Here is a 6,000-nt window from a genome sequence, read left to right as displayed (position 1 = left end):
CTTTTCCCACTAGGTGTCAGTAAAACCCAGTTTAAAGCAACTGCTAAAAGTGCTGACAGACCAATGCTTCAATATTAATGGATCTGGAAGTCCTCAGAACAATCTGTATCAGCTTCAGGCCATTTTGAATTAATTTAATCATTATTCGTATGCAAGGCACCATAATGTCCATGTGGTGGCACTATGATATCAAAGACCTTTATCATATACATTTACAGTGCATCCGGAAAGTATTCACAGCACTTCACGTTTTCTGCATTGTCTTACGTTACAGCCTTATTCCAAAATGGAGTAAATTAATTTTTTTTCCCCTCAAAATTCTTCTCACAACACCCCATAATGACAACATGGAAAAAGTGTTTTTATTATTATTTTTACAAATTTATTAAAAATATAAAACTTTTTTCATGTTGACATGATGGTGTATTGTGTGTAAACTGAATGAATGAATGAATGAATGAATGAGTGATGATTTATTGTCATTACAACAAGTGCAACGAAATTATTTTCACACCCAATTACCTCAGAAATACAGCAATTAATCCCACAATTATTACTGGTTGAACACAATAATGGCACACATCAGAATTAAAACAACTGCACATACACATTTGATTTGTTTACGTACGCTAAACTTTGAAGCAGTCCGTCCTCCAAATTGAGGCAAAGTAAGTGTAGGCTGCAGCAGAGTCCCACGCAGCCGACCTTGGTGGGAGTGGGGGGGGCATGCTGCAGCTATGCTACACGGCTTCCTGGAGTAGCAGAGTGGAGGCCGAGGTGGGGCGAGGGAGGGGACAGAAACATGACTGGCTTCGCCAGAGTCCCAAGCACAATAATCCATCCATCCATCCATTTTCTTCCGCTTTATCCAGAGTCAGGTCACGGGGCAGCAGCTCAAGCAAAGCCGCCCAGACCTCCCGATCCACACACACCTCCCCCAGCTCCTCCGGGGGAACCCAGAGGCGTTCCCAAGCCAGCCGAGAGATGTAGTCCCTCCAGCATGTCCTGGGTCTTCCCCGGGGCCTCCTTCTGATGGGACGTGCCCGGAACACCTCTCCAGCGAGGCGTCCAGGGGGCACCCGAAAAAAATGCCCGAGCCACCTCAGCTGGCTCCTTTCTATGTGGAGGAGCAGCGGCTCGACTCCAAGCACAATAAGCACAATAAGTATGGTAGAGAGGCTTGAATCTTCGACTGGACTGGGTTGCTTGATGTGAGGACTTTTCGCTTCAAATCACAGAAGCTTCCTCAGCTAAAATTATTGCTCTGGTAGTCTGACTTCTGTCTTGACTCTTGTAGAGAAGAATAAACCAGAAGCCAACAAAAGCTGGAGTTTTTAACCTAACCAGACCCCTCTGGTTAGGTCCAGGGACCATCGTGGGTACCCACATACTGTGAGGGCTTTCTGTACAAGTTGTTGTTCTTTAGCCCTGTGTTGAAGAGTCCTGATCACCCCGACCTCGGGGTGATCAGGACTCTTCAACACAGAGCCCTACAGGTGCCCACAACTGCAGAGGGAAGGGCTAAAGAACAACAACTTGTACGGAAAGCCCTCACAGTATGTGGGTACCCACGATGGTCCCTGGACAAAGTGCAGAAGTCCCAGAAAACAAACAGACCAGATAGACAGGAGATGGAGACAAGAAGAAGAGGAGTGTCTCTCCCTTATTTAGCAGGAGTAGGGGAAAAACTACAGAGGATCTTCAGACAGTACAAAATCCCAGTTTACTTTAAACCGGTTAACACCTTGAGACAGAAATTAGTTCACCCTAAGGACAGGATCCCTAGTTACAAACAGAGCAATGTAGTGTATTATATCAGATGTCAGGAAAACTGTAATGAACACTACATAGGTGAGACTAAGCAACCTTTAAACAAGAGGCTATACCAGCACCGCAGAGAGGTCGCCAGTGGACCTCAGTCTGCAGTTCATCTCCACCTGAAAGACACTAACCACACGTTGAGGACAAGGAAGTTAAAATCTTAGCCAGAGAGAAGAAATGGTTTGAGAGAGGTGTCAAGGAAGCATTCTTTGTAAAACAGTTGAAACCCAGCCTCAACCGAGGGGCGGGTCTCAGACACGCTTTGTCCCCTGTTTACAATGGGGTACTCAGGTCAAAGCAGTTTCAGTCTTTTGTTCATGGTAATGAGTCATTCACGTCATCAGGAGAGTCGTCAAGGGAGCCATCAGGGGAGGCTTCCATCCCATCATTAGGAGAGTGCTAACTAGCGCACAATAGGTGCTAATTACAGCTATTGTTTAGTCACTAGCCTATAGCAGTCGGCCTCTCGGTAGGAGGGGTCTGGTTAGGTTAAAAACTCCAGCTTTTGTTGGCTTCTGGTTTATTCTTCTCTATAAGAGTCAAGACAGAAGTCAGACTACCAGAGCAAGAATTTTAGCTGAGGAAGCTTCTGTGATTTGAAGCGAAACGTCCTCACGTCAAGCAACCCAGTCCAGTCGAAGATTCAAACTTCTCTACTATGGAAACCACCTGGACAACTGAGAGCCTACACAGAAACACAATAAGTATGCTAGAATTTTGAAGGGGAAAAAAAATTGAATCCACTTTGAAATAAGGCTATTAACAAAATGTGGAAAAAGTGAAGTGCTGTGAATACTTTCCGGACACACTGCATGTTTGCATCATACTTGTACTGTATATGCCAAAGTTACTAGTTAGTGTACCTCAACAACAATTATAATATAATATAGTAAGTCCCATCACATGCTCCATTATTTTTCAATAAGGGTCCCCACAGCAGAGCTAAGGTGAATCTGGATGTTGACTGGCACAAGTTTTTCACCAGATACCTGTCCTGACACAGCTCCACATTGCATGGAGAAATGTGACAGGGGTGGGGCTGCCTGTTATAATATAATATAATACTCACCAACTCCTCAACTTTGACTGAACTCGAAGCAAGACTGCCTGATATCTTAGCTTCACATTTGGAAAATGTCCAATCAGTAGACAGTCTTGTGGACAGTTTAAACTCAGTGCTCAAAACTACACTCGACATGACTGCGCCACCTACAGTCACCTTGGTTCAAGGATTACTTGCGTGACCTCAAGCATAAGGCTGGAGGTCTAGCACGAAAATGGCGTAGTTCAAAATTAGAAGTATTTCACCTTGCGTGGCGTGATGCTATCTTAGACTATAAGCATGCATTACTGGCTACAAAGCGGACCTATTACTCTGATTTGATCAACAAAAACAAGCTTAACTCAAAGTTCTTGTTCGACACGGTGGCAACACTTACACATGGACAATAACCTTTAAGTCGCTCTCCTTTTACAGCACACAATTTCTTAGATTACTTCAAGAAGAAAATAGAAGACATTAGGTTAAACATATCTCAGCATGCCTTAACCCAACCACTACACCATGCTGTTGAGGTGGGCACCATTACTGAGGTATTATCTAGATTTACAGAATTTGATAGTATCTCACTAGGCATGCTGACGAAACTCGTAACATCTACCTGCTTATCTGATCCTATACCAACAAAACTGTTTAAGGACCTGTGGCCCACTCTTGGGCTGACTGTGCTGGAAATTATAATCTCTCATTAACTTCTGGATCTGTTCCTAAATGTTTCAAAGCTCCAGTGATTAAACATTACTTAAGAAATCTAATCTTGACCCTAGTGTATTGAAAAACTATAGGCCAATATCAAATCTATCATTTGCTCTAAATTCTGGAAAAATTGGTTTCATGGCAGCTCGTGGACTACCTTATCCAGAATAATCTTTTTGAGCCACTACAGTCTGCTTTTAGAAATTATTATTCCACAGAGACGGCTCTCACTAAAGTGGTGAATGATCTTCTGTTTGCAACAGATTCGGACACCACTATGGTTCTGGTGCTGTTAGATCTTAGTACTGCGTTTGATACCATGGATCATCATATTCTACTCGATAGGCTGGAGAATGATTTTGGGATTACTGGGAGTGCCCTTGCATGGTTGACATCATATCTGACCAGTCATTCTCACTGTGTTCTGTACAGTAACACTACCTCTAACCTGAGTGACATGAAATTTGGGATTCCACAGGGGTCCGTCTTAGGCCCCCTGCTTTTTTCCCTTTATGTAGCACCCCTTGGGCACATATTGCGGTGTTTTGGGATTACCTTTCATTGCTATGGTGATGACACTCAGTTATACATGCCAATAACTGCTGGTCATCTCGTCCACATAAAATCCTTAGAAGATTGCCTTGCATCAGTGAAAAGCTGGATGTCTAGCAACTTCCTACTTTTAAGACTGAAATGATGGTTCTTGGTCTAGTGAGACATCAGCATCAATTTGACCAGTTAATGCTTAGCCTAGGCTCGTGTGTCATACATCACACTGACAAAGTGAGGAACCTTGGGGTAAATTTTGATCCTACATTGTCCTTTGACGTCCACATTAGAGATATTACTATATTAGATTGGACTACTGCAATATTCTATTTTCTGGTTTACCGCAGTCCAGCATTAGGGCTCTCCAATTGGTTCAAAATGCTGCAGCCAGACTTTTGACAGGAAGCAGAAAGTTTGGCCACATTACACCCATTTTGGCATCTCTTCACTGGCTTCCTGTCCCTGTGAGATCAGATTTTAAGGTTCTGTTGCTAACCTATAAAATTGTTCACGGACTGGCACCCTCCCTAGCTGACCTAATTAAACCCTACGTACCGGCCCGGGCTCTGCCTTCTCAGGGTGCAGGACTACTTAGTGTCCCTAGGGTGAATAAAAAGTCTGCGGGTTACAGAACTTTCTCTTATCTGCCCCTGTTCTGTGGAATGATCCCCCTGCATCAATAAAACAGTCAGATTCTGTAGATACTTTCAAGTCCAGATTTAAGACGCACTTATTTTCTTTTTTGTATGGCTAACATACTGGTATAGTATGTTACTATGCTTTTTTAACCCTTTTAATTTCATTTTATTCGGAAACGGAGTGGGCCGCGGCCTCAGCTTTATCTAAATTCTGGGTCTTATAGTGCAGCTTAGGGTTAGTGGCGGCAATCACCTTAGTATTTCTTCTGTTTTTCTTGTTGTTTAATGCTGACAAATTATATGGTATTTGTTATCTTTCTGATGCCTGATTTAGTTTTTTTCTCTCTGTTTGAGGTGCGGCTCCATCCAGAGATGGGAGTGGTGTCGACTTCTGCAATCCTCCCGTCCTGTGCACGTACTCGTATATTCATTAGGGCCCGAGTAGGACAAAGTCCTACAAGGACCCTATTGTAATTGCGCTGTTTATTATTATTTTATTATTATTTATTATTCTTCTGACTTTTCAAGCCCCAATTTTGGCCCTTTCCCCTGCTCATAAACTCACCAAACTTTCCAAAGTCATTCAGCCGGATCCGAAATTCGATATTTTGGGGGTCACACACATGCTCGCAGCGAAATGGCGACAGATTTTCAAAAAACCCTCCCCATTGTTTTTTTTGGGGGTTTTTTTGTCGTCGCCTCATGAAGTTTGGTACACATATTTACCATGCTGGGAAGCACAAAAAAGTCTCTTAACATCATGGTGAAATGGTGACAGGAAGTTGGCCATTTTGATTTTAAGTTTAGATTTTGAGGTAATTTTTGCTGTTTTTGGCCATTTCCACTACTTACATTTGAACAAACTCGTCCTAGGGATTTCATTCAATTGTCTTCAAGTTTGGTCCACATCATCATGGCCCCATGTTTATCAAATGTTATCCAAAGAATTTCTGTAGGTCAAAAGGCGTGGCTGCTAGGGTTTGTCAAACTTTGCCAAATGTTTTGGAGCACGCTGTTTCACTTTGAATGGCTGTCATGCTCACATACATCATTGTAGATCCTTCAAACTTGCTGGACATGATGAGGGCTCCATCCTGAACATCCGCATATATTAACTTCCCACCTAACTCATAGCGCCCTCCGGTGGGAACAGGAAATGTCCTATTTATACTTTAACGTACTGATGTGACATAGTTAACTCCATCAACTTCATTTCACTTCTAAAACATGCAGAAC

Source organism: Thalassophryne amazonica, chromosome 1 (assembly GCF_902500255.1).
Source record: "Thalassophryne amazonica chromosome 1, fThaAma1.1, whole genome shotgun sequence".
NCBI classification, from domain to species: domain Eukaryota; kingdom Metazoa; phylum Chordata; class Actinopteri; order Batrachoidiformes; family Batrachoididae; genus Thalassophryne; species Thalassophryne amazonica.
The sequence above is the reverse complement of the archived record's forward strand: the minus strand, read 5'-3'. Positions refer to the sequence as shown.